The sequence below is a fragment of the Lolium perenne genome, chromosome 5, assembly GCF_019359855.2.
Source record: "Lolium perenne isolate Kyuss_39 chromosome 5, Kyuss_2.0, whole genome shotgun sequence".
Taxonomy (NCBI): domain Eukaryota; kingdom Viridiplantae; phylum Streptophyta; class Magnoliopsida; order Poales; family Poaceae; genus Lolium; species Lolium perenne.
In genome coordinates this window covers 62,959,272-62,978,494 of record NC_067248.2, presented here as the reverse complement: position 1 = coordinate 62,978,494, position 19,223 = coordinate 62,959,272, and positions in this window count along the sequence as shown.

The following is a 19,223-nucleotide window of genomic DNA, read 5'->3' as shown; positions in this document are numbered from 1 at the left end:
ACCAAAAGCAATGAAAAAAGAAGCTGGCACTTCGGCATCTTGTTAATAGGTTAGTTCCAGAAAATGCACGAATATGACATAAAGTGTGCATAAAACATGTAGGTATCATCAATAATATGGCATAGAACATAAGAAATTATCGATACGTCGGAGACGTATCAAGCACCCCCAAGCTTAGTTCTGCTCGTCCCGAGCAGGTAAAACGATAACAAAGATAATTTCTGAAGTGACATGCCATCATAACCTTGATCATACTATTTGTAAACATATGCAATGAATGCAGCGATCAAAACAATGGTAATGACATGAGTAAACAAGTGAATCATAAAGCAAAGACTTTTCATGAATAGTACTTCAAGACAAGTATTAATAAGTCTTGCATAAGAGTTAACTCATAAAGCAATAAATCAAAATAAATGTATTGAAGCAACACAAAGGAAGATTAAGTTTCAGCGGTTGCTTTCAACTTGTAACATGTATATCTCATGGATAATTGTCAACATAGAGTAATATAACAAGTACAATATGCAAGTATGTAAGAATCAATGCACAGTTCACACAAGTGTTTGCTTCTTGAGGTGGAGAGAGATAGGTGAACTGACTCAACATAAAAGTAAAAAAGAATGGTCCTTCAAAGAGGAAAGCATCGATTGCTATATTTGTGCTAGAGCTTTTATTTTGAAAACATGAAACAATTTTGTCAACGGTAGTAATAAAGAATATGAGTTATGAAAATTATATCTTACAAGTTGCAAGCCTCATGCATAGTATACTAATAGTGCCCGCACCTTGTCCTAATTAGCTTGGACTACCGGATCTTTGCAATGCACATGTTTTAACCAAGTGTCACAATGGGGTACCTCCATGCCGCCTGTACAAAGGTCTAAGGAGAAAGCTCGCATTTTGGATTTCTCGCTTTTGATTATTCTCAACTTAGACATCCATACCGGGACAACATGGACAACAGATAATGGACTCCTCTTTAATGCATAAGCATGTGGCAACAATTATTATTCTCATATGAGATTGAGGATATATGTCCAAAACTGAAACTTCCACCATGATTCATGGCTTTAGTTAGCGGCCCAATGTTCTTCTCTAACAATATGCATGCTCCAACCATAAAGGTGGTAGATCTCTCTTACTTCAGACAAGACGGACATGCATAGCAACTCACATGATATTCAACAAAGAATAGTTGATGGCGTCCCCAGAAGCATGGTTATCGCACAACAAGCAACTTAATAAGAGATAAAGTGCATAAGTACATATTCAATACCACAATAGTTTTTAAGCTATTTGTCCCATGAGCTATATATTGCAAAGGTGAATGATGGAATTTTAAAGGTAGCACTCAAGCAATTTACTTTGGAATGGCGGATAAATACCATGTAGTAGGTAGGTATGGTGGACACAAATGGCATAGTGGTTGGCTCAAGTATTTTGGATGCATGAGAAGTATTCCCTCTCGACACAAGGTTTAGGCTAGCAAGGTTATTTGAAACAAACACAAGGATGAACGGTGCAGCGAAACTCACATAAAAGACATATTGTAAACATTATAAGACTCTACACCGTCTTCCTTGTTGTTCAAAACTCAATACTAGATGTTGTCTAGACTCTAGAGAAACCAAATATGCAAACCAAATTAGCAAGTTCTAAGTGTTTCTTCATTAATGGGTGCAAAGTATATGATGCAAGAGCTTAAACATGAGCACAACAATTGCCAAGTATCAAATTATCCAAGACATTTTAGAGTTACTACATGTAGTATTTTCCAATTCCAACCATATAACAATTTAACGAAGAAGAAACTTCGCCATGAATACTATGAGTAGAGCCTAAGGACATACTTGTCCATATGCTACAGCGGAGCATGTCTCTCTCCCATAAAGTGAATGCTAGGATCCATTTTATTCAAACAAAACAAAAACAAAAACAAACCGACACTCCAAGCAAAGTGCATAAGATGTGACGGAATAAAATTATAGTTTCAGGGGAGGAACCTGATAATGTTGTCGATGAAGAAGGGGATACCTTGGGCATCCCCAAGCTTAGACGCTTGAGTCTTCTTAGAATATGCAGGGGTGAACCACCGGGGCATCCCCAAGCTTAGAGCTTTCACTCTCCTTGATCATATTGCATCATACTCCTCTCTTGATCCTTGAAAACTTCCTCCACACCAAACTCGAAACAACTCATTAGAGGGCTAGTGCACAATAAAAATTAACATGTTCAGAGGTGACACAATCATTCTTAACACTTCTGGACATTGCATAAAGCTACTGGACATTAATGGATCAAAGAAATTCATCCAACATAGCAAAAGAGGCAATGCGAAATAAAAGGCAGAATCTGTCAAAACAGAACAGTCCGTAAAGATGGATTTTATTAGGCCACCAGACTTGCTCAAATGAAAATGCTCAAATTGAATGACAGTTGCATACATATCTGAGGATCATGCACGTAAATTGGCTTAATTTTCTGAGCTACCTACAGGGAGGTAGACCCAGATTCGTGACAGCAAAGAAATCTGGAACTGCACAGTAATCCAAATCTAGTACTTACTTTACTATCAAAGACTTTACTTGGCACAACAAAACTCAAAACTAAGATAAGGAGAGGTTGCTACAGTAGTAAACAACTTCCAAGACACAAATATAAAACAAAGTACTGTAGCAAAATAACACATGGGTTATCTCCCAAGAAGTTCTTTCTTTATAGCCGTTAAGATGGGCTCAGCAGTTTTAATGATGCACTCGCAAGAAATAGTAGTTGAAGCAAGAGAGAGCATCAAGAGGAAAATTCAAAACACATTTAAGTCTAACATGCTTCCTATGCATAGGAATCTTGTAAATAAACAAGTTCATGAAGATCAAAGTAACAAGCATAGGAAGATATAACAAGTGTAGCTTCAAGATTTTCAGCAAAAAGAGAGGTGTTTTAGTAACATGAAAATTTCTACAACCATATTTTCCTCTCTCATAATAACTTTCAGTAGCAACATGAGCAAACTCAACAATATAACTATCACATAAAGCATTCTTATCATGAGTCTCATGCATAAAATTATTACTCTCCACATAAGTATAATCAATTTTATTAGTAATAGCGGGAGCAAATTCAACAAAGTAGCTATCATTATTATTCTCATCAAGTGTAGGAGGCATAGTATAATCACAATAAAATTTACTCTCCATAGTAGGTTGTACCAAAAGACCACTATAATCATCATAAATAGGAGGCAAAGTATCATCAAAGAAAATTTTCTCCTCAATGCTTGGGGGACTAAAAAGATCATGAAAACCAGCTTCCCCAAGCTTAGAACTTTCTATATCATTATCAACAATGGTGTTCAAAGCATTCATACTAATATTACTACCAGCATGCAAATAAGATTCCATAGGTTTTTTAATTTTCGCATCAAACAATCCATGTTTTAAATCAGGAAATAGAATAAGAAGCTCATTGTTGTCCATTATGCCAAACTAGTGTAAACAAGAAACAAAAGGATGCAATTGCAGGATCTAAAGGAAATAGCTTCGAGCACACACACAACGGCGCCAGAAAAATACTTTACCTGAGACCGGAGTATGAGTGCCTTTTACCTTTCCTCCCCGGCAACGGCGCCAGAAAATAGCTTGATGTCTACGGGTGCTTCTATTCTTGTAGACAGTGTTGGGCCTCCAAGAGCAGAGGTTTGTAGAACAGCAGCAAGTTTCCCTTAAGTGGATCACCCAAGGTTTATCGAACTCAGGGAGGAAGAGGTCAAAGATATCCCTCTCATGCAACCCTGCAACCACAAAGCAAGAAGTCTCTTGTGTCCCCAACACACCTATTAGGTGTACTAGTTCGGCGAAGAGATAGCGAAATACAGGTGGTATGAATAAATAGTAGCAGTAGCAACGGCACCAGAAAAGTGCTTTGCCCAGGACAGTAAACAAGCAGTAGTAACGCAGCAGTAGTTGAAGGAGATATGCCCTAGAGGCAATAATAAAGTGGTTATTATTTATATCTCTATGTTTATGATAAATGCTTATATGTCATGCTATAATTGTATTAACCGAAACATTAGTACATGTGTGATATATAGACAAACAAAGAGTCCCTAGTATGCCTCTTAACTAGCTTGTTGATTAATGGATGATTAGTTTCATAATCATGAACATTGGATGTTATTAATAACAAGGTTATATCATTGTATGAATGATGTAATGGACACACCCAATTAAGCATAGCATAAGATCTCGTCATTAAGTTATTTGCTATAAGCTTTTGATACATAGTTACCTAGTCCTTATGACCATGAGATCATGTAAATCACTTATACCGGAAAGGTACTTTGATTACACCAAACGCCACTGCGTAAATGGGTGGTTATAAAGGTGGGATTAAGTATCCGGAAAGTATGAGTTGAGGCATATGGATCAACAGTGGGATTTGTCCATCCCGATGACGGATAGATATACTCTGGGCCCTCTCGGTGGAATGTCGTCTAATGTCTTGCAAGCATATGAATAAGTTCATAAGAGACCACATACCACGGTACGAGTAAAGAGTACTTGTCAGGAGACGAGGTTGAACAAGGTATAGAGTGATACCGAAGATCAAACCTCGGACAAGTAAAATATCGCGTGACAAAGGGAATTGGTATCGTATGTGAATGGTTCATTCGATCACTAAAGTCATCGTTGAATATGTGGGAGCTATTATGGATCTCCAGATCCCGCTATTAGTTATTGGTCGGAGTGAGTACTCAACCATGTCCGCATAGTTCACGAACCGTAGGGTGACACACTTAAAGTTGGATGTTGAAATGGTAGTACTTGAATATGGAATGGAGTTCGAATATTTGTTCGGAGTCCCGGATAAGATCCCGGACATCACGAGGAGTTCCGGAATGGTCCGGAGAATAAGATTCATATATAGGATGTCATTTTATGTGAATTAAAATGTCGCGGAAGGTTCTATGGAAGGTTCTAGAAGGTTCTAGAAAAGTCCGGCAGAAACCACCAAGGAAGGTGGAGTCCACATGGGACTCCACCTCCATGGCCGGCCAACCCTAGTGGGGGAGGACTCCCAAGTGGACTCCCCCTTAGGGGGCCGGCCACCCCCCCATATGGGAGGTGGAACTCCCACCTCTAGTGGGAGTCCTAGCTTGGCTAGGTTTCCCCTCCATATGGAAGGTTTTTGGTTCGGGTCTTATTCGAAGACTTGGATACCAACACTTGGGGTTCCACCTATATAATGAGGGGCATAGGGGAGGGGGCCGGCCACCACAACAAAGCCACAAGCTGGCCGCACCCCATGGAGGCCGGCCACCCCTCTCCCCAAACCCTAGCCGCCCCACTCCTCCTTCTTCCCCGCACGCTTAGCGAAGCTCCGCCGGGATCTCCACCGCCACCGACACCACGCCGTCGTGCTGTCGGATTCAAGAGGAGCTACTACTTCCGCTGCCCGCTGGAACGGGGAAGTGGACGTCGTCTTCATCAACAACCGAACGTGTGACCGAGTACGGAGGTGCTGCCCGTTCGTGGCGCCGGAAGCGATCGTGATCAAGATCTTCTACGCGCTTTTGCAAGCGGCAAGTGAACGTCTACCGCAGCAACAAGAGCCTCATCTTGTAGGCTTTGGAATCTCTTCAAGGGTGAGACTCGATACCCCCTCGTTGCTACCGTCTTCTAGATTGCATCTTGGCTTGGATTGCGTGTTCGCGGTAGGAAATTTTTTTTGTTTTCTATGCAACGTTATCCTACAGTGGTATCAGAGCCGTGTCTATGCATAGATGGTTGCACGAGTAGAACACAATGGTTTTGTGGGCGTTGATGCTCTTGTTGTCTTTAGTTTGAGTACTTTGCATCTTTGTGGCATAGTGGGATGAAGCGGCTCGGGCTAACTTTACATGACCGCGTTCATGAGACTTGCTCCTCGTTCGACATGCAACTTGTATTGCATAAGAGGCTTTGCGGGTGTCTGTCTCTCCTACTATAGTGAAGATTCAATTTACTCTTCTATTGACAACTCTAGTATCACCGTTGTGGTTCATGTTCGTAGGTAGATTAGATCTTACTCGAAAACCCTAAACCACGTAAAATATGCAAACCAAATTAGAGACGTCTAACTTGTTTTTGCAGGGTTTGGTGATGTGATATGGCCATAATGTGATGATGAATATGTATGAGATGATCATTATTGTATTGTGGCAACCGGCAGGAGCCTTATGGTTGTCTTTAAATTTCATGTTGAGTAGTATTTCAAAATAGTTGTAATAGTTGCTACATGAGGTGAACAACCATGAAGGCGGCGCCATGGACCTTGACGCTACGCCGACGATGATGGAGATCATGCCCGTTGATGATGGAGATCATGTCCGTGCTTTGGAGATGAAGATCGAAGGCGCAAAGATTAAAGGGCCATATCATATCACATATGAATTGCAGGTGATGTTAATCCTTTATGCATCTTATTTTGCTTAGATCGCGACGGTAGCATTATAAGATGATCCCTCACATTAATATCAAGATAATAAAGTGTTCTCCCCTCGTATGCACCGTTGCACAGTTCGTCGTTTCGAAGCATCTCGTGATGATCGGATGTGATAGACTCAACATTCACATACAACGGGTGTAAGCCATGTTGCACACGCGGAATACTAGGGTTTGCTTGACGAGCCTAGCATGTACAGACATGGCCTCGGAACAACGGAAACCGAAAGGTTGAACACGAGTCATATGGATGATATGATCAACATGTTGATGTTCACCATTGAAGCTACATCATCTCACGTGATGATCGGTTTTGGTGTAGTGGATTTGGATCGTGTACCACTTAACAACTATGAGGGATGTTGTATTAAGTGGGAGTTCATTAGTAATTAGATTAAAACATGAACTAATTATCATGAACATAGTCTGAGTAGTATTTTGAATTAATTTTGTAGTATTGGCATCCGTTTTTCTACCATGCGCTAGTCTTGTTATTGAGATAGAAATACTGTTAAAATCTGACAAGAAACTTTACGGATTGGTACCGTATTGTTAAAGAATCAAGAAATGATTAAGTCCTATTGCAAACTTTTAGTAAACCTCACATTGTTGATTTAGAGAGCTATGGTTTCAATTAGTACCTAAAGTTATCTTGTCTCCGTGAAACTTGAAGTTCAAATCTGTTTGAAAAGTAAGGAGCTGAAAATTTAGTTTTCAGAAATAATCAAGGTATGAGATATATATGATATCTAAGACCTTATTGCAAGATGACAGAATATAATTTGGTGAGACTACATAAACTCATAAGTTTTATGGGAATGTACGAAGGTTGAAGACGCAAGGCGTCCCAATCCTCCAACTATTGGGGCACTAATAATATTCGCATATCCATGAAGTTATCATCCTTAGTATGCACCGTTGCTAAGACTCGTCGTTTCGAAGCATCACGTGATGATCGGGTGTGATAGATTCTACGTGTGCATACAACGGGTGCAAGCCAGATTTGCACATGCGAATACCAAGGTTAAAACTTTACGAGCCTAGCATGTACAGACATGGTCTCGGAAAGTCGTCATGATATAATGGATAAAATTATGAGTGAAATTGTTCATCATATTACTAACAGTGAAATCTGAAACACTTGTCATATGATGATCAACTTAAAGTTAAAAACCTCAAGGTTATTGGTATTTGACCAACAAACCTAGAAGTTAATAATGTTAAAGTGTTTTTCTGAATAATGAGGAAAGATAAAAGAGAAACTGCAAAAGATATTTTGGCAAAAAGAAAAGAAAAGACTAGAAAGTCTAGCTCAGGTGTATATAAATGATATACATGTTATGGTTGTATTCCTAGTTAAGTCACACTATGAAATTCTTGGGTATTAGTACTATATTGGTTGGTATGAAGTGTCATACAAAAACAACGCAATACAAGAATACTATGGCCTAAGTGACTGATAAGGAATATGGTAATAATGCACGTCTGGAACATAATAAAGTGTTATTATGTTTGTCGTTGGCATTCTACCTAACCCTTAGAATTTATAATAAAGAGCTTAATAAATTGTTATTTTGCTCTGGTCAAATAAAAACAATGAGTTGTTCAAATTATGACATTACTCCATGTACGATGGATAAGTTATTATAAATCTTAATGGTGAAACACACACACATAATACTGACGCTAAAATGCCATAAGGCAAATGATTTGAATTCCACTTATTTGTGGAACCGCCATTTTGGTCATGTTAGAAAGGAACGCATGAAGGAACTCCATGAAAATGGATTTTTGGAGTCATTTGATTTTTGAATCATTTGGCGCTTGCAAATCTTTTCTAAAGAGAATGATTAAAATACCGTTCATAGGCCAAAAAGTTGAACGGGCAACTAACTTAGTGGAAAAATACATGATGATGTATGTGGTTCACTGGGCATAGTTGTGTGCGGGAGATTCTTCTACTTCATGAAAACTTTCAACAATGAATTGAGTATATATATGTGGATATATTCAATAAGGAAGAAGTTTGAAACATTTGAATGGATTCAAATAAATTTCAGTATGAAGTAGAAATCATCGTAATAGAAATCAAATATCTATGATTGGATCATGGTGGAAATATTTGAATTACGTGTTTTAGCGAACATCTAAGAGAGTTATGAAATTGTTCTACAACTTACGTTTCTTGGAGTATCATAGTGATGATGAAGTATCCAAGAGATATATCCAAACTTTGTTGGATCAATGATGAGATAAAATATTGATGCCATTATATTTTTGTGGATTATGCTTTAGTGACTATCGCTTTTACACTGAATAGAGCATCATCATGATCCGTTGAAATGACACCATACAAGTTATGGCATGGGTATAAACCCTAATAGTCAACCAAAATCGGATGAATGTCTTTGTTGGTTATCCCAGAGATTTAATTGGGAATTCTTCCCACGAGACAAAGACAAAAGTGTTTGTCAATGTTTCTTATTTCCGAGAAATTGTTTCGAGTGAAGTATTTGAGTGGGAGGACAATATAATTTGATAAGGTTTATGAACCTGAGCATAATGATCAGAGTAGCGCAGCATCGGAATTGGTTTCGGAAGCGGCCACGACGATCATGGCTCCCATGACTATAAAGTGGTTTAGCCATGGAGATCGAAGTACATATTGAACCTTGTAGGTATGGTTTACTTTGTGATCAAATAAATGATTTGTGGACAAAGGATTGATTTTGAACAATGATAAACCAACTACAAACAAAGAAGTTATGATGGGCCCTGACTTCGTTAAAATGGCTATACGTCATGAAATCCAAGATAGATGAATACTTTTTGAAAGTAAATGGATCTATGAAATTGATGGACTTGGATGAAATATCCTTGAAGAAGTTCAACTTGTCGAAAAGTTGTTTACGACAAAGTTAAAAGAGTTGACTACGATAAGATTAGATCTTCCGTAGCAATGCTTATAGTCTATGTGGATTATTCTAGTAATCACTACATATTTCTTTTATGAGATATGCTAGTAGGATGGCAAAATACATTACTTATCAGAAGTATGTATTAAAGGTGTGTACAAAATACAACCAAGAGTTTTGCTAGTCCGTGGAATACTAGATAGATATACGAACTTCAATTGGATGAAGTAAGTATCGCGGAGTTGGAATCTTCACCGGATAAAATAATCAAAGATTTTTTGATTTCATCAGAGACGATGAAGAGGCTTGCATTTGCAAGAAATTAAGTGGGAGCGCTGAGACATATTTATAATACTTTATGTAGATGACATATAGTTGGTTATAAATGATGTAATTATATACTTTATTAAAAGATTTCATTGAGAATTAACTTCAATGAAAGGATATGGACTGAAACATATTTAGTGTTAAGATCTATGAAGATAGATTGGAATACATAATAAGTTTAAGTCAAAGTACATAGAAATAATTAAGAAGGTGTTCTTTTCATGTGAAGGTTTAACAAGACTTGAGTGTATTTGACACTCGATGAGTAAAAACACATGAGTGATTTTAGATCATGAAGAATATGTACAGAATCAGATGTCCTGTGCTCTAAAGAGTTAGGAGCATATACCAGAATAATTCATGTGATGATTATTGGACAAACAGTAGGAATATCCTTGAGTACTTTAGAAGATCCAAGGATATTTTTTTTATATGGTGTAATGACAAACAAATCGATGTAATGTGTTGCACCGATATTAGTTTGATCACATATAAAATAAATTTCAATCTCAATAGGATAAGTGTTGTTTAAAAAGGTAGCACAATGAAATAGAAGTTGTCTATGCTAGATTTAGAAGAGTTCTAAATATTGTGACGGATTCTACGAAAGAAGGCAGAGTATGTCATTGTTTTGACAATGACAAAGGATGTTAAGTCAAAAGGTTCTTTGAGAACTTGGTGTAGTTCCTATAGTGTCAAAACTTTGAAGCTATATTGTGTATGACAATATTAGTGACATATTTCAGACCGCGGAATTAAGGTTCCACCAGAAGACCAAACATATTTAATGTCGACTCATTTGGAAATGAGTGATGCGTTGAGACGCAAATGAATTACAAAATACATACGTTTCTGAGCATGTCAGATCCGTTGACTAAAACCTCTCCCGTGAGCAAAACATGATAAAGCACCGGAAGGCCAAGGTGTTATATCTTTACAGATGTAAACTAGATTATTGACTCTAGTGCAAGTGGGAGACCGAAGGAGATATGCCCTAGAGGCAATAATAAAGTGGTTATTATTTATATCTCTATGTTTATGATAAATGCTTATATGTCATGCTATAATTGTATTAACCGAAACATTAGTACATGTGTGATATATAGACAAACAAAGAGTCCCTAGTATGCCTCTTAACTAGCTTGTTGATTAATGGATGATTAGTTTCATAATCATGAACATTGGATGTTATTAATAACAAGGTTATATCATTGTATGAATGATGTAATGGACACACCCAATTAAGCATAGCATAAGATCTCGTCATTAAGTTATTTGCTATAAGCTTTTGATACATAGTTACCTAGTCCTTATGACCATGAGATCATGTAAATCACTTATACCGGAAAGGTACTTTGATTACACCAAACGCCACTGCGTAAATGGGTGGTTATAAAGGTGGGATTAAGTATCCGGAAAGTATGAGTTGAGGCATATGGATCAACAGTGGGATTTGTCCATCCCGATGACGGATAGATATACTCTGGGCCCTCTCGGTGGAATGTCGTCTAATGTCTTGCAAGCATATGAATAAGTTCATAAGAGACCACATACCACGGTACGAGTAAAGAGTACTTGTCAGGAGACGAGGTTGAACAAGGTATAGAGTGATACCGAAGATCAAACCTCGGACAAGTAAAATATCGCGTGACAAAGGGAATTGGTATCGTATGTGAATGGTTCATTCGATCACTAAAGTCATCGTTGAATATGTGGGAGCTATTATGGATCTCCAGATCCCGCTATTAGTTATTGGTCGGAGTGAGTACTCAACCATGTCCGCATAGTTCACGAACCGTAGGGTGACACACTTAAAGTTGGATGTTGAAATGGTAGTACTTGAATATGGAATGGAGTTCGAATATTTGTTCGGAGTCCCGGATAAGATCCCGGACATCACGAGGAGTTCCGGAATGGTCCAGAGAATAAGATTCATATATAGGATGTCATTTTATGTGAATTAAAATGTCGCGGAAGGTTCTATGGAAGGTTCTAGAAGGTTCTAGAAAAGTCCGGAAGAAACCACCAAGGAAGGTGGAGTCCACATGGGACTCCACCTCCATGGCCGGCCAACCCTAGTGGGGGAGGAGTCCCAAGTGGACTCCCCCTTAGGGGGCCGGCCACCCCCCCATATGGGAGGTGGAACTCCCACCTCTAGTGGGAGTCCTAGCTTGGCTAGGTTTCCCCTCCATATGGAAGGTTTTTGGTTCGGGTCTTATTCGAAGACTTGGATACCAACACTTGGGGTTCCACCTATATAATGAGGGGCATAGGGGAGGGGGCCGGCCACCACAACAAAGCCACAAGCTGGCCGCACCCCATAGAGGCCGGCCACCCCTCTCCCCAAACCCTAGCCGCCCCACTCCTCCTTCTTCCCCGCACGCTTAGCGAAGCTCCGCCGGGATTCTCCACCGCCACCGACACCACGCCGTCGTGCTGTCGGATTCAAGAGGAGCTACTACTTCCGCTGCCCGCTGGAACGGGGAAGTGGACGTCGTCTTCATCAACAACCGAACGTGTGATCGAGTACGGAGGTGCTGCCCGTTCGTGGCGCCGGAAGCGATCGTGATCAAGATCTTCTACGCGCTTTTGCAAGCGGCAAGTGAACGTCTACCGCAGCAACAAGAGCCTCATCTTGTAGGCTTTGGAATCTCTTCAAGGGTGAGACTCGATACCCCCTCGTTGCTACCGTCTTCTAGATTGCATCTTGGCTTGGATTGCGTGTTCGCGGTAGGAATTTTTTTTTGTTTTCTATGCAACGTTATCCTACAGTAGTAACGCAGTAAAACAGTAAACAAGCAGCGATAGCAGTATTTAGGAACAAGGCCTAGGGATTAGACTTTCACTAGTGGACACTCTCAACATTGATCACATAACAGAATAGATAAATGCATACTCTACACTCTTGTTGGATGATGAACACATTGCGTAGGATTACACGAACCCTCAATGCCGGAGTTAACAAGCTCCACAATTCAATGTTCATATTTAAATAACCTTAGAGTGCATGAAAGATCAATTCGACTAAACCAAGTACTAACATAGCATGCACACTGTCACCTTCATGCTATGTAGGAGGAATAATACACATCAATACCATCATAGCAATAGTTAACTTCATAATCTACAAGAGATCATAATCATAGCATACGCCAAGTACTAACACGGATGCACACACTGTCACCATTACACCGTGCAGGAGGAATAAAACTACTTTAATAACATTGCTAGAGTAGCACATAGATAAATTGTGATACAAAACACATTGCAATCATAAAGAGATATAAATAAGCACTTCACTACGCCATTCATAACAGTGAGTAAGTATTCTGTGAAATATAGCCTAAGAGACCCACACGGTGCACACACTGTCACCTTTACACACGTGGGACAAGGAGTCTCCGGAGATCACATAAGTAAAACTCACTTGACTAGCCCAATGACATCTAGATTACAAGCATCATCATATGAATCTCAATCATGTAAGGCAGCTCATGAGATTATTGTATTGAAGTACATAGGAGAGAGATGAACCACATAGCTACCGGTACAGCCCCGAGCCTCGATGGAGAACTACTCCCTCCTCATGGGAGCAGCAGCGGTGATGAAGATGGCGGTGGAGATGGCAGCGGTGTCGATGGAGAAAAGCCTTCCGGGGGCACTTCCCCGCTCCGGCAGGGTGCCGGAACAGAGACTCCTGTCCCCCAGATCTTGGCTTCGCGATGGCGGCGGCTCTGGAAGGTTTTCCGTATCGTGGTTTTTTGCATCAGGGGTTTCGCGACGGAGGATTTAAGTAGGCGGAAGGGCAGAGTCGGAGGGCTGACGAGGGGCCCACACCATAGGGCGGCACGGGCCCCCCTTGGCCGCGCCGCCTTGTGGTGTCGCCACCTCGTGGCCCCACTTCGTATGCTCTTCGGTCTTCTGGAAGGTTCGTGGCAAAATAGGCCCCTGGGTCTTGATTTCGTCCAATTCCGAGAATATTTCGTTACTAGGATTTCTGAAACCAAAAACAGCAGAAAACAGCAACTGGCACTTCGGCATCTTGTTAATAGGTTAGTTCCAGAAAATGCACGAATATGACATAAAGTGTGCATAAAACATGTAGGTATCATCAATAATATGGCATAGAACATAAGAAATTATCGATACGTCGGCGTATCAATATCCCCACCAGGACTCAATTGTGTTACATTGCAAGTTCATATGAGCGCAATTGCCTTTTGGCAATCGCAACCACATGGATTACGCAATCTAGCTCAATCTTTTGGAGCTTGACATTGTAGTCTATATCTTGAGAATCTAGCGACTTTACCTTTGTGGTAACTGTTGCAAATTTTCATTCGGACATACTGAGTCTGAAATATCTTTACACATAACCTAAGTTGAATCTCAAGCAGCAATGATGGTTGGTGTTTCTCAAGGATTCATGACATAGGTCTTTTTTTAAATCCGACAGGATTGATGTAGTGGTTAACACAATTAGTTGGAAGGTCTAGTGCCATAATCTCTTGAAACAACAAGAATAATCACTCTCCATAAGGATCTTGTGCGACTTATTCTAGGAGTTGCCCTTGTGATGTCTTTTCAATTCCAAAGTCTGACCTTCACTTGATGACCTATTGAAGGCTATTCCGAAGCCTGATATTGGTGTCTAGAACATCAAGGAGAACATTAGAAACAGAGTTTCTAAATGTTTCTCAGCTAGCTCCCGGAAACCATTTCTTCCATCACAACAACTCCATCAGGAGAAATTTCACTCCCCGGTGATTCTACTACGTTGTTCGACAAGGTCTTTCCCCTTCCTTTGTATTTTACTTGAAGCTCTCGTTAATTCACACATTGTGTGAATTCGTCAGCCCTTTAGGCCCCAACCTTTTTAGTAGACAACAATCGTTTCATGTGCCCATACCAAAAGAGTGACTGATTTTGAAATCCAAAGTTGCTCTCGTGGGATAATCATCTGTGCTTCTACGAGTCACCCTCTCTAAGAGTGTCTCGTTATGGTATCAAAGGCAAGTTAACTCCTCGTTACCTCGTCCCTTCGTAATCTTGTCAAGCGTGGAGCAATTGCCTACCAAAATTTGAAACTTCTTTAGTCTCCTCCGTTACCTCGATGTGTTTCATGTTTATCAGCTCAAGAGTTGTTTTAAAACACTCCTTCCATGAGTTGACCATGAGATACTCGATCTTTGTAAAGATCCGCCGTCCAGTGTCTTTCCCTCTTTCCTTTAGGTTCAGTTGAGCAACAACTTCAAAGAAAGCAAATGAAGAGCTCTTCGTGGTGAGGTGGATCAACTTCATTCATGGTATTGTGGATCAACTTCATTCATGACGTCGTGAATCAACCTCTTCAAGAAGGAAGACCGTCGTGGTATCGACAAGATCGTTGAAGACCGGTGTAGTCCTTGTTACCTTCTCTATTCTTACTTTGGAATCTCGGGACGAGATTCTTTTAAGGGGGATAGATCTGTAACACCCCTATTTTAACAAAACCTAGATTAGGGTTTGATTGTGCATCATTTGCATCATGATATTTTCCTAAGAAAAATGCACAAATGAATTGTTTTGAAAACCCTAATGTTGGTTTGAATATCTCTCAAATTCAATTGCTCAAACATTTCAAAAGTTTGAAGTTTCAAATAGATTTCAAAATGCAAAACAATTTGGATTCAAAATAAAACAGTTTTTAGAAAAAGAGAGAGAGCTCTCCTCCCTCTCCCTGGGCACGACCCAACTCTCTTTCTCTCCTTCCCTCTCTCTGGCTGCAGCCCAAAACGTCCCAAGTGGCCCAGCAAGCAAACCCACCCCAGCCCAAACTTCCCCCAGGGGGTTTTTGCGAAAACGCCGTCGTCCTCCCCGCGCACCAAAGCAGGTGCCTGGCAGCACGCCGGCCACCCGATGGTGCCGGCGGCCCAGATCATCCCCGCCGCCCCCGGCGGCTATAAGAGCTGCGCCGCCGCCCCGAGCCCTAGCTCCCCTCTCGCGCGATCCCCACGCGAAACCCTAACCCTAAATGCTCACAGTAGGTCCGGCCATCGCTCGCCTCCGCCATTGCCGGCCTCCCCAAGCCTAGTCGTTGACGCCATACTCTCCGCCTCGTCGCCACGACCCTCCCTGTCGAAGGAATCGACGCGGGGTGCCCCGAATCGGCCCCGCCGCACCCTTCTTCTCCGAGTCCGGCCGCCGGCCAACGGCTTATCGCCGGCGCTACGGACCTCCCCCGAGATCTCCGACCCTACCACGGGCTTCCTGGTGAGCTAGCGGTCCTCCTGGACCCCATCTCCCTCTCCCTCTCGCCCTGTACCGCCGCCGCCACGAGCGCCTGCCCCGGTCGCCGCTCGGCATCGCCGCCGGCGATGCTCCGCCCATCCCCTGCTAGAGCCGCCACCACCAGGAGACTCCCCGCAGTAGCCCACATCCAACGCGCCTCTTCGCGTGTCCGCGGGCGCGCCACAGCGCCGCCGCGGTATGGTCACCGGCGGCAGCCACCGTGGTTGACCGTCGTGGGGCCTGCCGCCCTTTTCTTTTCATTTTGTTTTATTTCTGTAAATGGAAATACATTGACAGGTGGGACCCCCTGTTAGATTTTTATTAATTTCGAAAATATTTAGAAAAAGATTAAAACCATGACAGTGGGTCCAGCTTGTCAGAGTTTTATTAATTTCCAGAATTTTCAGAAATGATTTAAAATGAATAAAACTTGTAAAATTCATAACTTATTCATTTTAAATCAGAAAATATGTATAATATATCAAAATTTTCAGAAAAATGAGATCTACAATTTGGTTACACAAACATGCATTGTTAAACAACTTGAACTCTGCTTATATTAGAAGAACTAAAATCAACCCCTATGAGGCTCCGGAACTACTAACCCTAGTCCCGTCGAACCTCAGTTAAATTGATGATGTCTTAGGGTTATTTCAGTACCTAATTAACATGTCATGACATCATCTTTGTATGTGCATTGCATAGATGCCATGTGTTGATTGTTCTTTTACCTTTCCGGTATTTTCCTCTTCGCGATCGATAGAGCAAGTGCCCGAGACGATGAAGATCGACAACGACGCAACTCAATACTTGTCCACCGACGAACAAGTCAAGCATGGGATCTCCGAAGATCCATATTGGTTTGTCAAGGACAAAGGCAAGCCCTAGCCTGGTTCATATTATGATTTCGAAATGCTTTTACTTCTGGTTCCTACATATTGCCTACGATTCCAATATGTTTTATCGGCAGATATAGTTATCCTATGTGTGTTGCATTTACCATCCTTGTAGCCTAAATACTCTGACCCACTGCTCCCAGCAAGACTAGGTTTGAGCTATGTGTGCATCGCTAGAGCCGTTATATCGAATATGCTTAGCCATGCTTAGTTGACGAATTCTGATCCATCCGGTTGATGAATCAGAGCTACGAATGAACCTAGTTTGACATGATGACATGGTAAGATTAGTGATGATAATTAAACATGCTTAAAGGCTTGGATGGGCCGCCACATGGGGATGTGGTGATTTGACTCGTTCTCGCCGATACTAGGACCTGAGTTCTCGCCTTCGGAACCAAGACTGAGCGTACAGCCACACGGGGCCCATGGGAACCCCTTGCCCCGAACTTGCCTAGCTTACCCATGCGTCAATTAGTTTGCGAGTTCCATTTGGCATTCTGTGTGGCGAAGGCGTGGAAAAGGTTTTCAAAGGTGCATCATACAGGGCATGGCCGGGGTGAAGGATGCTGGAGGCATTGAACTGGATCCCCTGCACACAATGACCGGGACCGCCTCGGAGAATGGCTACCTATGATGACGGAGTTCCCCAGTTAGATTGACTCATGGAATAGGCGAAGAAAGTGAAAGGTTTTGGTCGACCACCCTCTGCCGGCACACCAAGGAAGTGTGTAACGTACGGCGCTAAGAGTCGGTCGGCGCGTGTGGGTAAAGTTGTACACCCCTGCAGGGTAAATCTTTTCGAAAAGCCGTGTCCACGGTTACGGACGACTTGGAGGACGTGTTGATCATAGACAACTTTAACCTAATCGTAAAACTTGGAATCAATGTGTGATAAGGATCCTTTCTCAAGGTATCGAGAGGGTGATCCTAGTTGATAGGTTCAGCTAATGATGAAGATTTGGTGGATTCAATATGATGATCAGTAGAGCTAGTGATATCGCTCTCTTATCCCCTTTTTAAAATGATCTGAATAGACGAGCTTCTGCTCCCTCTTGTTTTACAAAGGAAAACTGGCTTTCTGCAAAATAAGCTCCACATAAAGCCTCGCACACCAGCTTTGCTAAAAGGTTGTACTAAGTCTTGCTGAGTCCGTGTACTCAGCTTTGCATGCTTTGTTTCAGAAGAAGTCGCTCCAACAAATGGTGGTTTCTAGGTCGACATCGACGAGTAGCTTGGGATTCCCAGGTGGCAGCCTGGAATCTATGGGCTGGGACGTCGCCGTTATGCTCCTGGCCTCTTAGGCCTTTTGATATCTTGCTATTTAGAATTGCATAACTTTGCTTCCGTTGATTGATGAAATGTCAGGTCAGTGACCTCTGCTTGTAATACTTTGGTTTTTCGCCCAGTTATGAACTTGTATTACTCTTTGAGTCGTAGAGTCACTATTGTGTTACCGATTCTCACCCTGTAGGCCCTAGAGATCTAGGTTAGGCTTATGCCAGATGAAAATCTGGGTTTGTCTAGCCTACGACTCCCGGGGTAACCCACAGCGGCGGCGTCTCAGTAACTTTTCTCGTATCGTGGCTCTCGGTACTAGGGTTTTCGCGACGGAAGGAATAAATAGGCGAAGGGGCAGAGTCGGGGGACGCTCGAGGGCCCACCCCATATGGCGGCGCGGCCAGGGTGGGGCCGCGCCCCCCTATGGTGTGGCCGCCTCGTTGCCCCTCTTCGTCTCCTCTTCGGTGTTCTGGAAGGCTCCATGGAAAATAAGACCGTGGGCTTTTGTTTCGTCCAATTTCGAGAATATTTCCTGTGTAGGATTTCTGAAACCAAAAACAGCAGAAAACAGGAACTGGCGCTTCGGCATCTTGTTAATAGGTTAGTGCCGGAAAATGCATCAAAATGATGTAAAGTGTATATAAAACATGTGAGTATTGTCATAAAACTAGCATGGAACATAAAAATTATAGATACGTTTGAGACGTATCAGTACACAACCACAAACTTGCCAATAAAATCATGCAAAACATGGTTCATCAGTCTCATGAAAGTTCTAGGTGCATTAGTTAAACCAAAAGGCATCACTAACCACCCATATAAACCAAATTCTGTTTTAAATGTTGTTTTCCATTCATCCCCCTCTTTCATCCTAATTTAATGATAACCACTATGCAAATCAATTTTAGAGAAAACAACAGCACCACTCAATTCATCTAGCATATTCTCTAAACGGGGAATATGATGATGATATCGAATAGTAATGTTGTTTATCGCTCTACAATCTACGCACATGCGCCATGTACCATCTTTTTTAGGAACAAGAATAA